This window comes from Phacochoerus africanus, chromosome 1 (genome assembly GCF_016906955.1).
Source record: "Phacochoerus africanus isolate WHEZ1 chromosome 1, ROS_Pafr_v1, whole genome shotgun sequence".
Taxonomy (NCBI): Eukaryota; Metazoa; Chordata; class Mammalia; order Artiodactyla; family Suidae; genus Phacochoerus; species Phacochoerus africanus.
The window spans coordinates 16100161-16123344 of record NC_062544.1 but is presented as its reverse complement, the minus strand read 5'-3'; positions in this window follow the sequence as shown (position 1 = coordinate 16123344).

Here is a 23184-nt window from a genome sequence, read left to right as displayed (position 1 = left end):
AGACTCTGAATTCATGTAAAGCAGGAGAAATGATTCCCACTTTGGATGATGTCTAATGCAGTCAAGCAAAAAGGGAATTTCTTGTATACAAGCATTTGCATGCCTATAATTATGAAAATGCGAATAGAAGGTTCTGATGTTGCTCTGGTGACCTCTGGAAATCTTGAATTCAAAGGTGTGGAGGTCCAAATGCTAGGGTTGCTTACTGCTGCCTCAAGATAAGATTAATTAAAAGAAGCTGGGAGTGCTTAGGGAGTTCTTCCTGAATTGTTGGATCTTAAGACACTGAAGATGGAAGGGATTTTAAATCTGTAGTCCAACTTCCTCCCACTACAGGATTCTTTGGTCTCTTCTCAGCTCTGTTCATTGCTAAATGCTTTTAAATGATCTTTCATGTCAAGGTAAACCCTGTTGTGAAGAAAAATAGACCTGTCTTGTCAAAATATACCAATTGTTTCTACCACTAGAGAGAGAACGTGGGGTTGGGTGGAACATGAGGCAGGCACCTGTAGGATACATTTGGAGGTCTTCCATGCATAAGGGAGAATCCAGGCATGGACAGGGTCTTGTAATCAAAGGATTCAAGAGTTCTAGGGGATTTTGGAAGATGAGAGTGTGACCAAAGTATTTTGAATTTATCCTAATCACCAGATAACAAAGAAAATACATAACAGAGTCAAAAACAAAATTAGATAGTATTTCATGAATCCTGAAATACAAGCTATAAGGACAAAGCAGCAACTGCTCCAAGGATCACAGTATCAATGCTTGTGTGTGAGGAAGGAAGTGATGGGGTATCTGATAGTCCTAAGAATGCAAGAAACCCAATAAAAGCATCAGGTACTTGCTGGAAAATACAAGGGCCAATCTGAGAGTGGCAGCTGAACCTGGGGGGATTTTGTCCAAGCCTGGTGGGGAAGCGCAAGGAGTCCAGAGAGAGGGTGGAGGGCTGGAGCAGTCTAGCTCTTATGGGCTCCTGAAATTGACCATTAGGGCTCCTCTTCCAGGAGAGGGACCCACAGTGGGGAAGACGGCTGAAAGCAGAACAAGAATTGAGCAGGATGTGGACAATAGAGATGAAAAAAAAAAAGTCTAGTTAAAAGTTGGGGGGTGAAGGAAGAGTCAATAAATCTCAGAAAGCAAGCTAGAAAAAGTGTAAGAAAAAGAAAGAACTGTATGTGAAGGTGAGATGGGGATAGAAATCTGTAGACTAGAACAGGCAGGAAACATCCTAAAGACTGGGGAAGGCTAGCTATAGCATCTAGGGAGCCACAGTGGGTGAAAACACTAAAAGGAAATTCAACAAAATTATAGTAATTGACCAAATGTTTGTATCTCCATCTGTTTCCCTCTCCAACTCATATGTTAAACTATTACCCCACAATGTGATGATATAAGAAGGTGGGCCTATGACAGGTGGTTAGGTCATGAGGCTGGGATCCTCATGAATGGGATTAACGGCCTGTGAAATGGGCCCTACAGAGCTCTCTTGTTCTCCTTACACCATGCAAAGCCACAAGAAGAAGTCAGCAGTTAGTAACTTGAATAGGACCATCTCTAGAACCATGCTGGCACCCTGATCTCAGACGTCCAGCCTCTAGAAGCATGAGAAGTAAATTTCTGTTGTTTAAAAACCACCCCATGTATAGCATTTTGTTATAGCAGCCTGACTGACTAAGAGTTACTTCCACAAAAGTCAAGTCACCTGTAGGTGGGCATCTGTGATTAGATGGGTCTGTGGGAGGGCTTCTGGGGCTTGTGTGGTTTCCCATACCTGTGTTTTATTTTACTATAAACAAGTAATAAAAGGAGAGAAGGATTAAGGGGGCCTCAGTAATACTAAGTACTAATATGAAAGCTTATATAATTCTAGCTCACATCTATTGAATACGTGCCCTATAAAAAGCACTGTGCTAATTTACCACAGTGGTTCTATGCACTGAGTCAAGTAGCTTGGTTAGTTTTCTTTACCAGCTGTGTGACTTTAGCCAAGTAACTAATTCTCTTTGAGCCTGTGTGTCTTCATCTGCAAAGTGTAATAACAGTACTATATCTCTCAAAAGGATGTTGGGATGCGTGAGTTTTGCTTGTAAACCCCTTAGCACAGTGCCTAATTCACAGAACATGCTCAACTAATCATAACCATTGCTACATCCCAGTGAGGCTTCTGTTATTACTCTCATATTTTGGGTGAAAAAGAATTTAATGCTCAGAGAGATTAAGTCATAGAAGTATTCAGTGTTAAAGCTACGTTCTCGATATTTTCCATCTGCCTCCCCAGCCCATTAATTTCCTTCAAAATAAAGATGGTGAAATGGCAAATGACACTGACCTGGCCAGGTTCCACAGCTCTGTTTGGAAGGATATCTGGGGTCTTGTTTCCTCCCTTGCCCCAACACATGATGTTGCAATTTCACTACGAGACAGAGGAATCTAGCAGTGTTATCTGAAGCATGTCTTTATGAAGCAATCTTGGAAGAGGGAGTAAGGGCAAGGAGGATGCATAGTGTTGCATCCTCTTCGGCAGAGGCATAAACAAGTCCCGGTTCCCAGAGGGGGCCAGGAGCCTAGCAAGGCAGCTGGCTGGATGTGTCACACACATCGGTGCTGAGAGGGAAAATAAGTGGCATTCCTCTGTGCTGAAGTTTAAGCATAAACAAGGAGCAAGTAGTTTTCATGATAATTACCAAATACTAGAAATGTATTGTTCCTTCCCACTCCCAAGACACTTCTAGGAGCTCCAGCTGTGCTAATAACGTTACATGTGCTACTTCCAGGGCCCGAAGTATTGTTCCAAGATAAAGGCTCTTCATCTGTGTTTGTTCTTGTTTTGCATCAACACTTGAAACCTAGTTCACCTAGATTTTCTTGGGGCTCTGTGTTTTGCTTGGCAAAAACCTTAGCATTTGGAGTTAAGATCTTCATTTGGAGTCAAGGTCTTAATTTCTCTGATCCCTACCTATAAAAAGGTGAAATGATATGTACATCATGACAAAGCTGACATGAAGATGACTAAGAAAAACAAGTAAAGAGCCTAGCCTAGAGCTTGGCACACAGTAGATACCATAAATGAAAGTGCCCCCCTCATTCCCATGCCAGTACACCTTGAAGATGAGAGCCAATCTGACAGACACACGTGCTTCTTTCCCTTATAGTGTCCATGGTAGACATTATTAATTGATCACAGTATTCTTCCCTGCCTAGATTAGTGTGCTATTCCTGAGGTAGCAAATCACCATAAACTTAGTGGATTAAAACAGCACAACTTCCTTATATTACAGTTCTGTAGGTTTGAAATCCAGCAGTTCTCACTGGACTAAGGAATTCTGCGTTTTGACAGGGTTGCTTTCCTTTTTGGAAATTCAAGGGGAGAACTCATTTCCTGCATTTTTCAGCTTCTAGAGCTGAAACAGCCCATGAACACATCCCCCTACATCTGAGAACCAGCAACAAGAAGGCATCAAATCCTTCTCAGGCTGCTATCACTTTCTGACTATAGCCAAGAAATGGTTTCCACTTTTAAGGACTCACGATTAGACTGGGCCCACCAGATAATCCAAGGTTATCTCCCCATCTCAAGATCTGAAACTTAATTGATCTGCAAAGTCCCTTTTGCTATGTAAAGAAGTATAATCATATGTTCCCAGGATTAGGTTGAGGGCATCCTTGGAGGCTATTATTCAACCAACCACACTTCTCCGTGCACTGCACACTCTGCCTGTGGATTAGAATTTGATCTGTGAGATCGAATATATTTGGCCTGTGAGATCAAAGCTTTCCCTACTTTGGAAATTCATCATGAAAGAAAGAAAGAAAAAAAAATGGCATAGCCAATCATGGAATAATTGGAATCAAAAGAAAGCACTACAGGGTGCTAACCTTTTTTTAAAAAAATCTGTCTACTAGGTTTGTCTTACTACCACAACAGCAGTAGAAGCAGGAGCCATCCAGTCCTCATCAGGTGCAGAAGGGGGAACACTCTTTTGGGGTTGCCTTTCTACCAAGAAGGTTCCAGGGTCGCATCTCTAGGCTTCTCAGCTTGGAGGATCCCCTTCATGTGGGCTCACCCATGATTGCATGCCAGTCTAAACACTGTAAAAAATGGCTTCATTGAGGTCTAATTGAAATAACAATCTGTGTATGTTCAGAGTGTATGATGTGATAAATTTGGACCTATGCACATACCTGTGAAACTATTACCACACTCAGGATTATGAACATATCCATCCTTACCAAAAGTCTACTAGGGCCCCTTGATAATCCCTCCCAGCCCCCACTCATTCCCAGATAAACACTGATCTGCTACTCTCAGTATAAATTAGTTTCCATTTCCTAGAACTTTATATTAATGATATCCTCCAATAAGTACCCTTTTTTGGTCTGGTTTCCTTCAATTAGGGTAATGATTTGGAGAATCAGCCATGTTGCATGTATCAAAAGTTCTTCGTTTTTACTGCTGAGTAGCATTTCAACGTCAACCACACTTTCTTTTTACCAACTGACAGAAATGTGCAGTTTTTGGCTATTACAAATAAACTTATGAATATTCAAGTACAAGTCTCTGTATGGGCACACGCTTTCATTTTCTTGGCTAAATCCTGAGGCGTGCAATGGCTGAGCAGAGTACATGCATGATTAACTTTCTAAGAAACTGCCAAACTGTTTTCCAAAGTGGTCGTACCACTTTACATCCTCATCAGCAGTGTACGAGAGCTTCAGAACCTCCATGTCCTTGGCGATGCTTAACTATGGTTAGTCTTTAATTTTTGCCATTCTAACATGTACATGACAGTATCTCATTGTTTTACTTGTATTTACTTAATGATAATGATATTGAATATCTTTGTAATTTGCTTGTTTTCCATCCATGTATGTCTTTGGTGAAGTGTAAGTTCAAATCTTTTATCCATTTTTAAATTAGATTGTTTACTTTATTATTATTGGGTTTTAGCATTCTTTATGTAGTCTGAATACAATATTCTTGACAGATACATGACTTGCAAATATCTCTCTCATTTTGTGGTTTGTCTTTCCATTTGCTCAACAGTGTAATGCAAAAGAGCAGAAGTTCTTAATTTTGATATAGTACAATATATTGTTTTCTCTCACGAAAATGTGTTTTTGTGTTATATTTAAGAATTTTTTGCCCAAACCAGGATCATATAGATTTCATCCTATATTTTCTTCTAGGAGCTTATAGTTTTAGGTTTTAAATTTACATCTATGATCCATTTTGACTTAATTTTTGGATATGGTGCAGAGTATGAATTAAAGTTCTGTCTCCCCAACTCCCATACAGACATTCAACTTTCTAGAAATTTTTGTTGAAAAGATCTTTTGTCCACTCCATTGCTTTTGCACCTTTACTGAAAAACAGTTGTCCGTGTGCTTGTGGATCTATTTCTGGACTCTATTCTGATACACTCATTTATCTGTCTTGATACTAACGTCACATTGACAATGAGTGTATCTTTATAATAAGTTTTGAAATCAGGTAGTGATTCATTTGTAATGGAGGGCCCAGAGAATGAATTGATAAGTATTCCTTCCTCTTCAACTTTTTAAGAGTTTGTGTATTATTTCTTTCTTAAACATTTCCCCAAGGAAACTACCTAGTCCTTGTGTTTTGTTATTTTCTGAAGAACAAGTTAACTACAAATCCAGGTTATTTCTTCTTGAGTGAACTGTGGTAGAGTACCTCTTTCAAGGAGTTTGTCCCTTTCATTTAAGTTGTCAAATGTACATGCATTTGTTATGTATTTTATAGGCATAGAGCTGTTCATAATATCCTTTGTTATTGCCTTAATATCCAAGGAATATGTAGTGTTGTTACTTTTCTTATTCCAGATATCTGGCACTGTCTCTTACTCAGTTTGGCTACAGTTTTATGAATTTTATTGATCTCAAATCAATGTTTGATTTCAGTAATTTTCTTCATTGTCTTTCTATTTTCTATTTAATTCACATGCTCATTGACTTTTATTAATATTTCCTTTCTTCTGCTTACCTTGGCTTTAACTTACTCTTGTTTTTCTAGTTTAATAAGGTGGGACTAGTTTAATAAGGCGGGAGCTCATGTAACTGAGTTGAGATCTTCTTTTTTAGCATAGGCATTTCAGTGCTATAAATTTCTCCCTAAGTACTGCTTTAGCAGCTTCCTGTAAATTCCAATACGCTTTGTTTTTTTTTCATTTAGTTAAAAATACTTTATTTTCCTTTTGATTTCTTCTTTAATCCAAGGGTTATTAAGAAGTGTTTTATATAGTTCCCAAATTCTTTGGGGATTTTATAGATACCTGTGTCTTACTGATCTCTAATTTAATTCCATTTTGTTCAGAAAATATATTTTGCATGACTTGAATCCTTTTAAATGTATTAAGATTTGTTTTATTCCCAGAACATGGTCTATCTTGGTAGATATTCCAAATGGTATTAAGCACTTTAAATATTTTTTTAATATATAATCTTCACAACAATGCTTATTATTATATCTCCATTTTAATGAAGAGGAAATAGGTGATGCTATATTCCCTTTTTAAAGAAAAAAGGTCAATCAATTTAAATAAAGATTTGGTGCCAAACAGCTATTAAGTAGCAGAACTAGGATATGCTCCCAGGCCTGATACCAAAGCCAAGCTATTAACTACTCTTCCACAATTTCTCCATACCCATCCCTCATTCTAATAACAGGGAGAACCACTTGTGCTCAAGGAGTTTAGAGGCTAATTTCCTCTTTCTGAAAGTGTTGGGATCTATCTCCTAAATTGTTCCTTCTTAGTGTAAATACAGTTGCCTCAACTGTTGATGCAAACATGAAGGTGAGTTCTGTCTGATGGTAAGAGGAACCCCAGCCCACCAGTGCTAATCCAAGTTAGAACCTTGATGTTGAGCCCTGCTGCGAACTGATGCCCAATTACTAGGTCATTCCAATAACACCCAAAACTGAAGACTGACGTCAGGTGCTCTTGCCTCTTCCTAGCAGGTAGCAGGGGATGGCTGATTGCCCTTCAGAACCCAATAATAACTTAGGAGTCCCGACTAGCAGACTCTATATGTTCCTTGAATTTGTATAATAGTCTTCAAGTCAACCTGTATGGAAATGACTATTTCCTTACTCCTTTCTTGAATTTAACTGTCAGATATTATTGGCATGATCTTATTGCTAGTAAGTGTGGTTATAGTTCTTGTTTACTGGAACTGATGCCAATTTAGGACTTCTTAGTTCAGTTCAACAAAGGAGTTTTTGATCATCTGCAGCTCTAGTTACCTAAGTGATCTAGTTTCTTTCTTGCTCCTATTACCACAGTAATTTGAGTGACCTGTTAGTGATCTTTCTGGCTGTATCCATGGCTCTGCATAATGGGTTTATATGAATAGATTCTTCCAGGAGCATATTCCTCTTATAAAAAAGTCAATGTAATTTCTACAGTTATTTTCAGGATCCTAAATTGTCCATAATTGACTGCTTCTCAATGTCACTTAGGCTAAAAATCTGAAAGGGAAGGAATGTGCTTCCTGAGTGAGCTATTCATTCCGAGTGCCATTTCTTTACCACTTGAAATGATAAACGGTCAGCAGTGAAGGAAGGGAAAGAACTCCTGAGGATCTTCTTTGAGTATCTGAGCATCAAACCTTTCACTGAAGTAGACTGTCTTCTATATGCCAATTACTAGCCTGCAGATTACTAAGAAGTTAAAACTCTTTGCTAACAGCATGCATTCCCCAGAAGTTAATTTGTGTGTATAATATCTTATTTTAAAAAATTTCTTCTGAGGAGTAATGTAAAAGCTATAGAATGGAGAAATTGTGCAGCACTGCAAAGCCTAAAGTAGCAACTATTCTAGTTGATAACTGCTGAAGTCTCTATTTTCTCCTAAATGGAAACCACATAGTTGAAAGAATCTTTCCTTAAGATTCAGACAAACTCTTGACATACTGACTGTTAGAAATGGTAAATCACTTTCAGCTTATGGTAAATTGATTGACAGTCATTAGATTCTTGGGATTCTGAGTACAGAATGATTGTGAGACCACACTCTTTTTAAAAATTGAAATACAGTTCATTTACAATATTATATTAGTTTCAGGTATATAGCCGAGTGATTTAGTATTTTTATAGATTATACTCCAATAAGTTATTACAAAATAATGGCTATAATTCTCTGTTGTCCAATATATCCTTTTTGCTCATCTATTTTAAACACAGTAGTTTTTATCTCTTAACCCTGTATCTCTATCCTGCTTCTCCCTCTACCCTCTCCCCAATGATAACCTCTAGGTTGTTTTCTGTACCTATGTTTGTTTTTGTTTTGCCATATGCATTCATTTGCTTTATTTTTTAGATTCCACATATAAGTGATATCATACAGTATTTGTCTTTTACTGCCTAATTTCACTAAGCATAATATTCTCTAGATCCATCCACATTGTTGCAAATGGCAGAATTTTATTCTTTTTTATGGCCCAGTAATATTCCTAAGTGTGTGTGTGTGTGTGTGTGTGTGTGTGTGTGTGTGTGTGTACACACTTATATATATTACATCTTTATCCCTTTATCTGTTAATGGACACGGGTTGCTTCCATAGCTTGCCTACTATAAATATTGCATGTATCTTTTTGAATTAGTGTTCTCATTTTTTCTGGATCTATACCCAGGAGTGGAATTGCTAGATCATATGGTTGTTCTTTTTTTTTAGTTTTTGGAGGAACCTGAATACTGTTTTTTTCATGGTGGCTGCACCAATTTGCATTCCCACCAACAATGTACAAGAATTCCCTTTTATCTACATCCTCACCAACATTTGTTGTGTTCTTATTGATGATAGCCATTCTGATAGGTATAAAGTGATACCTTATTATTTTGATTGTCATTTCTCTTATAATTAGCAATGTTGAGCATGTTTTCATGTACCCATTAGCAGTTTGTGTATCTTCTTTGGAAAAATGTCTATTTACATTTTCCACCCATTTTTCAATTGGGCTATTTGCTCTCTTGATAGAGTTCTTCATATATTTTGAATTTTAACCCCTTTTTGGTCAGATAATTTGTAAATATTTTCTCCCATTCAGTAGGCTTTGAATTTTTTTTTTGATGGTTTTCGCTGCTGTGTGAAAGCTTATATTTAATTTGTTTATATTTGCTTTTATTTCATTTGCCTTAGAAGAGATTAAAAAAATATTGCTATGATTTATGTCAAAGTGTGTTCTGCCTATATTCTTTTCTAGGAGTTTTATAGTTTCAGGTCTTACATTTAGGTCTTTAATCCATTTTGAGCTTCTTTTTGTATATGGTGTTACAGAATGTCCTAATCTCATTTTTTACTTGTAGCTGCTTAGTTTCCCCAACATCAATTAATGGTCTTTTCTCCATTGCATATCCTTGCTTCCTTTGTTATAGATTAATTAACCATAAGTACATGGGTTTATTTCTGGCTATTTTGTTACATTGACCTATGTGTATGTTTTTGTGCCAGAACTGTGTTGTTTTGATTACTGTAGCTTTGTAGTATGGTCTGAAGTCAGGGAAGGTGATGTCTCTAGCTTTTTTTTTTTTTCTCAAGATTGCTTTGGCAATTTTGGGTCTTCCATGGTTCCATATAAATTTTAGCATTATTTGTTCTAGTTCTGTGAAAAATGTCATGAGTATTTTAATAGGCAATTTATTAAATCTGTAGAATGCTTTAAGTAGTAGGACCATTTTAACAACATTAATTCTTCCACTCAAAGAGCCAAGGCTCTATTTCTTTGTGTCAGACTCAATTTCCTTCACCAATGTTTTATAGTTTCCAGAGCATTAGTCTTTCAAATCCTTGGTTAAGTTTATTTCTAGGGATTTTATCCTTTTTGATGCAATTTTTTTTGGTCTTTTTAGGGCTGCACCCATGGCATATGGTAGTTCCCAGGCTAGGGGTCGAATCAGAGCTGTAACTACTAGTCTACACCACAGCCACAGCAATGCCAGATCCAAGCCACCTGTGCAACCCATACCACAGCTTACAGCAATGCTGGGTCCTTAACCCACTTAGCAAGGCAAGGGACTGAACCTGCGTCCTCATGGTTACTAGTCAGGTTTGTTAACTGCTACATCACAATGGGAACTCCCTTTCTGATACAATTTTAATTTTAATTTTTTAAACTTTCATTTTCTGATAGTTCATTATTTGTATACCAAAACAACAGATTTATATATGTTAATCTTTACCCTTCAATTTCACTGAATTTATTTATTAGTTCTAACAGTTTTTTTTTGGTGGAGACTTTAAGGTTTTCTGCATAAAATATCATGTCAGCTGCAAATACTGACAGTTTTACTTCTTCCTGTCCAATTTGAGTACCTTTTATTTCTTGTTCTTGTCTGACTGCTGAGGCTAGGACTTCTAATACTATGTTAAGGACTTCTAATACTATGTTAAATAAAAAAGGTGAGAGTGGGCATCTTTATCTTGTTAACACCTGAATTTAGAGGAAAGGCTTTCAGCTTTTCACAAGTGTGATGTCAGCTGTGGGTTTGTCATAAATGGCACTTATTACATTGAGATATGTATACCAACTTTGATGAGCTTTTAAAAAAATCATGAACAGATGCCGAATTTTTTCAAATGCTTTTTTTTGCATCTATTGAGATGATCATGTGATCTTTATCCTTCTGTTTGTTAATTTGGTATATAACATGGATTGATTTGCAAATATTGAACTATTCTGTGTCGTTGGAATAAATTCCACTTAATCGTAGTGTATGATCCTTTTTATATACTGTTGGATTTAGTTTGCTAATATTTTGCTGAGGATTTTTTGCATCTATATTCATCAAAGATAATGGTTTGCAATTTTTTTTTTGTAGTGTCTTTCTGATTTTGGTGTCAGGTGATGGTGGCCCCACAGAATGAATTTGGGAGTGTTCTGTCCTCTTCAATTTTTTGCAATAGTTTGAGGATAGGTATTAGCTCTTCTTTATATATTTGGTAGAATTCCCCTGTGAAGCTACCCAGTTGTGGACTTCTGTTTGTTGGGAGTTTGTTTATTACAAGTCAATTTCACTACTGATGATTGGTCTGTTCAAATTGTCTGTTTCTTCTTGATTCAGTCTTGGAAAGTTGTATGTTTCCAGAAATTTGTTCATTTCTCCTGGGTTGTCCAATTAGTTGCCATATAACTATTTGTAGTATTTTCTGATGATTTTTTAAATATTTTGGTTATTTCTCCTCTTTCATTTCCTATTTGGCTTATCTGGGTCCTATTCTTTTCACTGAACCTAGTTTTATCGATTTTATTTATTATTTCAAAAAAAATAGCTCTTGACTTTATTGATCTTTCCATTTTTGTCTCTATTTTATTTACTTCCTCTCTTATATTTATTATTTCCTTCCTTCTGCTGACCTCCTTCTATTGCGTTTTGTTTGCTCTTCTTTTTCTAAATACTTTAAGTGGTAGTTTAGGTTGTTTATTCTGAGATCATACTCAATCAATGGAAAAAGTTGATCAATTAGTGATGCCTTCCATGAACACTGTAATCACGAATGGCAGCAAATGCAGAGTGTTAGACACTATGCCAGGCTCTTATATAGCAGTGAACAAGACAGATTCAGCTGATGAACTCACAAAGCTTATGATTAATGATTAATAAATTAGTGATTAATAAAGTCACTTCTTATTTGGTTATTCTAAAATTTTATGGTCTTTATTCTGTCCACCACTCTTAGTATTAATGAATTATTGTAGAATAGCCACAATGTCAGTTAAGACCTCTTAGTACAGTTCTCTAGCAGGAAAACCCAAGGAAAGAGGTTTATCAAAGAAAGTAAAATGTGTCTTTCAGTTGTATTTTATTTCTCTTCAAGAGTGAAGTGGTAACGGGATTAAAATGGTGGAGTAGAAGGACTGGAGCTCATCTTCTCTCATAAATGCAACAAAATTACAACCAACTACTGCACAACTTTCAACCAAATAGACTGAAAACTATCAAAAAAGATATCCTACTTCAGAAGACAAATAAATGGCCACATCAAGATTGTAGGAGGGGCAATTACACAATGAAAGCAACACCATAACTGCTGGGTGGGCGGCCCACAGACTGGAAAGTAACTATATCACAGAGAATCACCTATAGGAATGAGAATTCTGAGCCCTATGCAGGCCCCCATGCCTGGGGATCTGGCATTGGGAGGAGCCCTGGGAACATTTGGCTCTGAAGGCCAGTGAGCATTGTGTGCAGGAGCCATTCTTGAAAGGCCCACACAGGCTTTAATGTGCACTGGGTCCCAGTGCAAAGGAGAGACTCTATAGGAATATGGGTCAGACCTAACTGTAGTTTTTGGAGGATCTCCCAGGAAAACAGGTGTGACTGTAGCCATTTGTGGGGGAAGAACATTGGAGGAAAAGGTCTTGGAAATAATCACCAGTGTGTGTTTCTCTAGAGGTGGCCATTTTTGAAAAATATGGCCCCACCCATCAGGGTTGAGAAGCCCCAGGTCAAACAATAATCCAGGTGGGATCATAGCCCCACCAATCAGCAAAAAGTCTGCCTAAAGACCACTCAGGCATAGAGCTGCCTCTAATCTCACACAGAGACAAATCCTTACCCATCAGAGGGATAAGAATTGGTTCCACCTACCAGTGGAGAGGCACCAGTCTCTCCCATCAGGAAGCCTACAGCAAGCCCCCCTACCAATTTCAGCCACAGGGGGACGGACATCAGAAGCAAGAGAGGCTACAACTCTATTGTCTGCCAAAATGAGAGAACACCAAAAATCTATACGAAATGAAAAGGCAGAGAATTATGACCCAGATAAGGAAGCAAGAAAAAACCCCAGAAAAACAGCTAAGTGATCTGGAGATTACCGATCTCCATGAAAAAGACTTTAGGCTGATGATAGTGAAGATGATTCAAGACCTTGAAAATAAACTGGAGGCAAAGATTGATAAATTACAAGAAACACTGAGCAAAGAAACACAAGGTTTAAGGACTAAGCAAGCAGAGATGCAAAATATAATAACAGAAATTAAAAATTCATTATAAGCAAATAACAGCAGAATAGAGGAGGCAGAAGAACAAATAAGCAAGATGGAGGACAGACTAGTGGAAATCACTGATGTGGAACAGAAAAGAGAAAAAATATTGAAAAGAAATGAAGACAGTCTAAGAGAACTCTGGGACAATGTTAAATGCAACAACATCCCTATTACAGAGGTGCCAGAAGGAGAAGAGAGAGAGAAAGGGACAGGAAAAATATTTGAAGAGATAATAGCCAAAAACTTTCCTAAACATGGGAAAGGAAGCACTAACTCAAATCCAAGAAGCACAACATAACATAAGTGTAACATAAAACCAGGAGGAACATGGCAAGACACATATTAATCAAACTGACCAAAATTAAAGACAAAGAAAAAATTTTTGAAAGCAGCTAGGGAATAAAAACAAAAAACACACAAGGAAACTCTGATAAGGTTATCAGCAGGTTTTTCAGCAGAAACTTTGCAGGCCAGAAGGGAGTGACATGATATACTTGAAGTGATGAAAAGAAAAAAACTCTAATCAAGATTACTTTACCCAGCAAGGCTCTCATTCAGATTTGCAGGAGAAATCAAAAGCTTCATGGACAAGCAAAAGCTAAGAGAATTCAGCAGCACTAAACCAGCTTTACAAAAAATACTAAAGGAACTTCTCTAGGTGGAAGAGAAAAGAAAACAAAAATATTACAAATGACAAGGCTCACCAGTAAAAGCATACATGTAGTAAAGTTGGGAACTCACCCACACACAAATATGCCACCAAAATCAGACCAAAAACTTTATATATATATATATATATTTTTTTTTTCCTATATCAAAGCTTCAGGGTAACTGCAAACCAAAAGTCTACAACAGATACACACACAAATAAGAAAAAGCAATCTAAATACAACACTAAAGATAGCATCAAGACAAAAGAGAAGAGAATAAGAGAAGAAGGGAGGAAAAAAGACCAACAAAACCCAATCTAAAACAGTTAATAAAATGGCAATAAGAACATATATATCAATAATTACTTTAAATGTAAATTCACTAAAGGGCCCAACCAAAAGCATAGACTGGCTGAATGGACACAAAAACAAGACCCAAATGTATGCTGTCTTCAAGAGACCCACTTCACTTCTAGGGACACATACAAATTCAAGTGAGAGGATGGAAGAAAATATTCCATGCAAATGGGAACCAACATAAAGCTGGTGCAGCAATACTCATATCAGACAAAAGAGACCTTAAAATAAAGTATATTATAAGAGGAGAAGGATCAAGATGGCAGAGAGTTAAGATGTCACACTCACCTTCTGCTACAAACACATAAAAAAACCACATATACATGTAAAACGATTTGCACAGAACGTCTCCTGAATACAGGGAGAAGAAATTAAACCTTCAGAAAGGGCAAGAAACTCTTGACGTAACTGGGTAGAACAAAAGACAAAGAGATAGAGATAAAGAATCAGGGCGGCACTAGCCTTCCTGAGAGGGAGCAATGAAAGAGAAAAGGAACCCACACCCTGGAACTAACTGACCAGGTGATTACCCGAGATGGAGGGAACTCAAAGTTGCTGAGAAAAGTGCAGCAGCTGAACTGAAGAGGGAAAAGTAGTGAGAGCCTCACAGATCATTTGTACCACCACCCCAGACACCACAGCCTGAGATGCTTGGGCAGGGGCTGGGTATTAAAACTCCAGCTCTGGAGGTCAGTTCTGGGGAGAGGACTAAGAATGGCTATGTAAGGACAGCCTAAGGGGCTAAGGAGTGATGTGCCAAAGGCAGGGGAACAGTGTGCTATGTGCTGGGGAGTGGAATGCCATTGTAGAGGGAACCTGGGAGGAGGTCTGGGCCCACAGGAGAAACAAGCTGCCATTGTTGAGGAGGGAAAGAGAAGGAGGAGTGGACCATCATAGGAATCTTCCTGCACATGCATGTGGGCTCTTAGAGGGTGGGGTGCCTCTGGTGCAGGCTATAGGTGGCAAAAAGCCACTTGCTCAGGCTACAGGAGACTGGGTGCTTCTTGTGCAGACTATGTATGTGCTTCTTGTGCAGGCTCTTGTGTGGGCTAAGGGCAGTGGAGGTGCTAAGTGCAATATGGTGCCTCTTGCGTGATCTACAGGTGGCAGGGATGGACCACAGCAGCTGTCTCAGAGGCCAGAGGGAGGCGTGGCCTGCCACCACTGGGGGCCTGTGAGTGGGCTCCACCTGTGACCCCAGTCACCTCAGGGGTCAGCAAAAAAAAAAAAAAAAAAAAGAGGGCATTGCACCTGACACCACCCATTGTTGCTTTCACCCCCACCTAGAAACACACCTTCCTTGCTGCTGCCACTGCCAAATGCTCTGGGCCATGCCCAGATGCTTGATCATGGCCCCTTTCCAAGACCCTGCAAATAGGAGCAGCTGTGCAGCACCTCCTGCATGGGCTAAGTGGGATGGGGTGCTTCTGCATGGTCCACAGGTGGTGGGTGGCAAACCACGACAGTTATCTATGGCTCCAGAGGTAGACATGGCCTGCCACCATTAGGGGTCTGTGAACAGGCACCATTTGCAGCCCCAATCACCTCAGAGGGTGCCAGAGAGGAGGGCATTACAACCGAACACCACCTGTTGTTGCTCTTGCACCCCTGGGAGCATATCAGGCCTGCTACTGCCCTTGCTGAACTCTCTGGGTAGCACCCACAAGCTTGATCACTGTCAGTTCCCAGGATGTGCAAGTAGGAGCAGACTGTGCACCACCTCCTGTGTGGGCTAAGTGGGACAGGGTGCTTCTTGTATGGTCTACAAGTGGTGGGGGCAAATCACTGCAGTTATCACTGACTCCAGAGGTGGGCATAGCCCAATACCACTAGGGATCCCTGAACAGGAACCACTTTCACCTGCAATCACCTCAAAGGAGGGCACTAAAATTTAACACTACCTGTTGTTGTTCTCATTCCCCCGGGAACTCATGCTTCCTGCTGCTGCCACTGCCAAATGCTCTGGACACCTTGTAGATCTTCCTAGAGCTCATTACCACTTCCCAGGGCCCTGCAATTAGGAGTAGCCTGTGCCTTCTTGCAGGTCCTTGCTGCTGTTGAGAGCCCAGCAACCAGGCACTGACTATTGGCCCTACCCATTACGTCCTTCTCCCTGAAAACACACTGAGCATCCTGGGGATAGCAGCCTGCTCATACCAAAGAAAGAGACAGCAAATATTCAAACTCTCACACCAAAAATAAATAGCAACCTCCCCCAAAATACAAAGGGGTGCTCTTGCATAGAATTAACCTTACAAGAATACAGTTTGGCTTCCCTAAACTCACAGAAAAAGAAAAACATAAGCAAGGTGAAGCACCTCAGAAACCATTCCCAGTTAAAGGAACAGGACAAGCCATCTAAAGCAGTCAACAATGAAACAGACCTCTGCAGACTGACAGATAGTGAGTTCAAAAGGGAGGTAGTGAAAATACTGAAGGAATTAAGGCTGAATATGAATAAATTAAGAGTGGAGATAAAAAGCAATGCAGATTCCTTTAGAAAGGAACTAGAAAATATAAGGAGGAACATAGAAAAATGAGAAAATTCATTTCAGAGATGCAAACTGAACTAAAGGCACTAAAGAGCAGAATGAATAATGCAGAGGAATGAATCAGTGACTTGGAAGATAGAATAATGGAAATCATCCAATCAGGACAGCATACAGAAAACCAAATGAAAAAACACAAAAGCAATGTAATAGATCTCTGGGATGATGCAAAGCAGGCCAAACTACACATAATAGGAATTCCAGGAGGAGAAGAAAAAGAAAAGGGGATTGAAAATATATTTGAAGACACTATGTCTGAAAACTTTCCAAATCTAAAGGAAACTGATACCAAGATACAGGAAGCACAGAGGGCCCCAAACAAGTTGAACCCAAATAGGCCCACACCAAGGCATATTATAATAAAAATCACAAAAGTTAAAGATAATGAGAGGATTCTAAAGTCAGCAAGAGAAAAACAAAGCATTAACTATAAAGGAACCTTTGGCTTGTACCATTCAGGTGAGCTTTTGATCCTGACCAGAAGCCCACCTTCGACTTGTACCATTCAGGTGAGCTCCCTTCCTTGGTTAGGAACCTGCCTTCAGGCTTTTCTGCCATCAGGCAAGGTCCTTTTTTTGAGTCCCTGCATCTTCTTGGCTCCCCACAATTACTCTAGGAGGTGGATCTGAGAAGATATTGCCATGGCTTATGTCAGAGAGTGTTTGGCCTATATTTTCCCCTAAGAGTTTTATACTATCCATTCTTATATTTAGGTCTTTAATCCATTCTGAGTTTATTTTTGTGTATGGTGTTAGGAAGTGTTCTAATTTCATTCTTTCACATGTGGCTGTCCAGTTTTCCCAGCACCACTTATTGAAGGAAATGTCTTTTCTTCATTGTATACTCTTGCTTCCTTTGTCATAGATTAGTTGACTGTAGGTACATGGGTTTAATTCTGGGCTCTCATGTCCCACTGATTTATATTTCTGTTTTTGTGCCAGTACGATACTGTTTTGATGACTATAGCTTTGTAATATAATCAGAGGACAGGGAGCCTGAGTGCCCCATCTCCAGCTCCATTTTTCTTTCTCATGATGGCTTTGGCTGTTCTGGGTCTTTTGTGCTTCCAAACAAACTTGAAAATATTTTGTTCGAGTTCTGTGGAAAATGTCCCTGGTAGTTTGATAGGGTTTGCATTGAATCTGAAGATTGCCTTAGGTAGAATAGCCATTTTGACAATATTGATTCTTCCAATCCAAGAGCATGGTATATCTTTCCATCTATTTGTGTCATCTTTGATTTCTTTCATCAGCATTTTATAGCTTTCAGAGTACAGGTCTTTTGTCTCTTTAGGTAGGTTTACTCCTAGGTATTTTATTCTTTTCAATGTGATAGTAAATGGGATTGCTTCCCTAATTTCTCTTTCTGCTCTTTCATTGTTAGTGTATAGAAATGCCATCAATTTCTGTGTATTGATTTTGTATCCTGCGACTTTGCCAAATTTGTGGATGAGCTCTAACAGTTTTCTGGTAGAGTCTTTAGGATTCTCTAGGTATAGTATTATGTCATCTGCAAATAGTGATAGTTTTACTTTTTCCTTTCCAATTTGGATTCCTTTTATTTCTTTTTCTTCTCTGATTGCTGTGGCGAGGACTTCCAGAACTATGTTGAAGTGTAGTGGTGAGAGCAGACATCCTTGTCTTGTTCCTGATCTCAGCAGGAAATGCTTTCAGCTTTTCACCATTGAGAATGATGTTTGCTGTGGGTTTGTCGTATATGGCCTTTATCATGTTGAGGTAGGTTCCCGTTGTGCCCACTTTCTGAAGGGTTTTTATCAGAAATGGGTGTTGGATTTTGTCAAAGGCATTTTCCGCGTCTATTGAGAGGATCATATGGTTTTTATTCTTCAGTTTGTTAACGTGGTGTATCACACTGATGGATTTGCGGATATTGAAGAATGCTTGCATCCCTGGGATAAATCCCACTTGATCACGATGTACAATCCTTTTAATGTATTGTTGAATTTGGTTTGCTAGTATTTTGTTGAGGATTCTTGCATCTATGTTCATCTGTGAGATTGGCCTGTAATTTTTTTGTGTGTATGTGGTATCTTTGTCTGATTTTGGTACCAGGGTGATGGTGGCCTCATAGAACGAGTTTGGGAGTGTTCCCTCCTCTGCGATTTTTTGGAATAGTTTCAGAAGGATAGGTGTTAATCTCTTCCCTAAATATTTGATAGAATTTGCCTGTGAAGCCATCTGGTCCTGGACTTTTGTTTGTTGGAAGTTTTTTAATCACAGTCTCAATTTTGGTACTTGTGATTGGTCCATTCATCTTTTCTGTTTCACCTTGGTTTAGTCTTGGAAGATGGTGCTTTTCTAAGAATTTGTCCATTTCTTCTAGGTTTTCCATTTTATTGGCATATAGTTGCATATAGTAGTCTCTTATGATCCTTTGTATTTCTGTGATGTCCGTTGTTACTTCTCCTTTTTCATTTCTAATTTTATTGATTTGAGTCCTCTATTTTTTTTTCTTGATAAGTCTGGCTAGGGGTATATCAATTTTGTTGATCTTTTCAAAGAACCAGCTTTTCATTTCATTGATCTTTTCTATGGTTTTCTTGGTTTCTATTTCATTGATTTCTGCTCTGATCTTTATGATTTCTTTCCTTCTACTAACTTTAGGTCTTGTCTGTTCTTCTCTCTCAAGCTGCTTTAGATGTAAAGTCAGGTTGTTTATTTGAGGTTTTCTTGTGTCCTGAGGTGGGCTTGTATTGCTATAAACTTCCTTCTTAGAACTGCTATTGCTGTACCTCTTGGTTTTGGATTGTTGTGCCTTTTGTTTGTTTTTTGTTTTTTGGATACAATTTAGATTTTATTTTATTTTTATGGTTGCATTATTTAATTATAATTATCATATATTCTTTGATGGAGAAGAAATCAGAATCAGTTCTAAGAAGACTTCAGCATTCCAAGAATGATGTCAAATGACCCCCTTCATGGTGGATTATGCACTTACTTACTATGAGATATATTTATTCTTCAGAGATTCCTTGTTTGTGTATCAATTGTAGATTTTTGGTTTGCAGTTATCCTGAAGTTTTGATATAAGAGTCTATATGTATACGAGATTGTTTGAAGCTGTTGTTCTCTTAATTGCAAGTTCATCTCCAGTGTCCTGCATTTGTACCCACCTCTTCTCATGATTTCTGAATTTGGTGGTATAACTGTGCATGGAAGATTTCATATCTTTACTGTATATATACCTTTACTACTGAGCCTTGTCATTTGTGGAATTTTTGGTTCCTGTTGCTGTCTTGTCTTTTCTGCCTAGAGAAGTTCCTTTAGTATTTGTTGTAAGGCTGGTTTAGTGTTGCTGAATTCTCTCAACATTTGCTTATCTGGGAAGGTTTTGATTTCTCCTTCAAATCTGGATGAGAGCCTTGCTGGGTAGAGCAATCTTCATTGGAGGTTTTTTCCTTTCATCATGTTAAGTATGTCATGCCACTCCCTTCTGGCCTGCAGAATTTCTGCTGAAAAATCCACCGATAACCTTATTGGGGTTCCCTTGTATGTTACTTGTTTCTTTTCCCTAGCTGCTTTCAAGATTTTCTCTTTGTCTTTAATTTTGGTCAGTGTGATTAATATGTGTCTCGGTGTATTCCTCCTGGGGTTTATTTTATATGGTACTCGTTGTGCTTCCTGGATTTGAGTGAGTGATTCCTTCTCCATGTTAGGGAAGTTTTCGGCTATTATCTCTTGGAATATTTTTTCTGTCTTCTTCTCTCTCTCTTCTCCTTCTGGCACCCCTATAATATGGATGTTGGTGCATTTCACGTTGTCCCAGAGTTCTCTGAGACTCTCTTCATTTGTTTTCAATCTTTTTTTCTCTTTTCTGTTCCGCATCTGTGATTTCCACTAATCTGTCCTCCACCTCGTTTATTCATTCTTCCACCTCCTGTATTCTGCTGTTAGCTGCTTCTAGTGAAGTTTTATTTCAGTTGTTGTATTTTGCATCTCTTCTTGTTTAAGTTTTATATCTTGTATTTCTTTGCTTGGTGTTTCCTGTAAGTTATCCATCTTTGCCTCCAGTTTATTTCCAATGTCTTGCATCATCTTCAGCATCAACAGTCTAAAGTCTTTTTCCTGGAGGCTAAGAATCTCCTCCTCGCTTAGCTGATTTTTCTGGGGTTTTTTCTTTCTCCCTCATCTGAGTTATAGTTCTCTGTCTCTTCATTTTTATAGGTTTTTGGTGTGGTGACCTTTTTACAGATACTAGAGTTGTAGCCTCTCTTACTTCTGGTGTCTGCCCCCCTGTGGCTGAAGTTGGTATGGGGGCTCACTGAAGGCTTCCTGATGGGAGGGGCTGATGCCTGCCCCCTGGTAGGTGGAGCTGATTCTAATCCCTCTGGTGGGTGGGGCTTCATCTTTGGATGGGATTAGAGGCAGCTGTGTGCCTGAGGGGTCTTTAGGTAGCCTCTTTACTGAGGGGCGGGGCTGTGATCCCACCTGGGTTGTTGTTTGCCCTGGGGCTTCTCAGCAGCTGACTGAGGGGTGGGGCCTGATTTTTCCAAAATGGCCACCTCCAGAGAAAGGCACTGCTGCTGAATATTCCCGAGAGCTTTGCCTTCAATGTCCTTCCCTCACAACAAGCCACATTCACCTCTGTTTTCCCAGGATGTCCTCCAAGAACTGTGGTCAGGTTTGACCCAGAATCCCATGGAGATTTTGCTCTGCCCTGGGGCCCAGTGCACGTGAAAGTCTGTGTGTGCCTTTCAAGAATGGGGTCTCCATTTCCCCCAGTCCCGTGGAGCTCCTGTGCACAAGCCCTACTGGCCTCCAATGCCAGATGCTCCAGGGGATCTTTTTCCCAGTGCCAGATCCCCACACATGAGAGTTTGATGTGTGGCTCAGAACTCTCACTCCTGTAGGTGAGTCTCTGTGAACCAGTTAGTTTCCAGTCTGTGGAGCTTCCTATCTAGGAGGTATGGGGTTGTTTATGTCACGAAATTGCCCCTCCTAACTCTTGATGTGGCCTCCTCTTTTTCTTCTGGAGTAGGATATCTTTTTTTAAGGTTTCTGGTCCATTTGGGTGGGGATTGCTCAGCTTTTAGTTGTGAATTTTGTCATTTTTAGGAGAGAAGTTGAGCTCCAGTCTTTCTTTTCTGCCATCTTAATCCCATCTCCATATGTGAAATTTTAAAAAATGATACAATGAGTTTCTTTACGGAACAGATATGCACTCACAGACTTTGAGAAACATATGGTTTCCAGTGGAGAAAGGAGGGTGTGAGGGGATGGGTTGGGGGTTGGGATGGAAATGCTACAAAATTGGGTTGTGATGATTATTGTACAACAATAAATGTAATAAAATTCACTGAGTTAAAAAAAATCTTTCCTGGAGTTCCTGTTGTGGCTCAGTGGTTAACAAATCTGACTAGGAACCCTGAGGTTGTGGATATGATCCCTGGCCTTGCTCAGTCAGTTGGGGATCCGGCGTTGCCATGACCTGTGGTGTAGGTGACAGATGTGGCTCGGATCCTGCATTGCTGTGCCTCTGGTGTAGGCCAGTGACTACAGCTCCAATTAGACCCCTAGCCTGGGAACCTCCATATGCCACAGGATTGGCCCTAGAAAAAGGCAAGAAAACAAACAAAAAAATCTTTCCCAATTTTCTACCCCTACATTCTCCCTCCCAAAATCTTTCCATTATACAATTTTGTATTAGATGAACAGTTAGAGTTTAGATTTTTAGAATGAAGTAAATCTTTTTTCCCAACACTAGTGTTTTTCAAATTATCTTTCTTGTATAATGTCTAGTATTTTTATTTTTTTTTTCTGTAAACCTACTTTTTATTTCCTTGGAAATAATAATCACTTAACTTTTTGTTTGGTAAATCATTTCAAGACCTTGCATGCCTCAAAATGTGTTTACTTCAACCCCACACTTGACTAGTAACTTGAGCACAGAATTCTAAATAAAACTAATCTTTCTTCAGGAAAAAACAAAAGAAAGAAACAAACAAAGAGAACCCTGGCCAAGAAGACCTTCATCATCTTGAAGATGCTCCTTGCCAAACCAGTGCTTTTCTCCATAGCGGTAAGCTGCTGTAAGGCTCAATGCTGTCCAGGGTCAACTCTCACTAATGGGGAACAGAAAACTAAGAGCAAGGGAAGATCAAGCACAGGGTTGGAATGGTGCATTACTGTCTTTTCTGGGGCCACATGAGAAGGTAATTTCTGGGATAGAGCAATCAGACCAGGACAAAGGTCATTCACCTTCTTGCTAACTGATCAGCAGCTGTCCCCAGATGCTCCCCCATGCTGGTTATGTAAATTGTGTTCACTCATATGCAAGGTTCCTCTTCACATAGCTAGCAGATTCCACCAATAGCTCTTCAGTCTGTGGGGACAGGCTCTCTTTGAGAGGGTCTCATAAGTGTAACTCTGAAATGCTAGCACCAAAGTCAGAGTCTAGAGTTTGCTGCAAAAGGCCCTTCTCTGTCCATAGATGATGCAATGGATTAGTATCCTTCTCACCATGGTGACAGCAGTTGACATGGAAACAGTTGTTCCTGTTTCTACACATAATCATTGTTTCTTACTCAGGCTTGCCAAATGTCAAAAATATTTGCCTGCCTAGTACCCATTTCCTGTCTCTAGGAACTGCATAAAGATTAC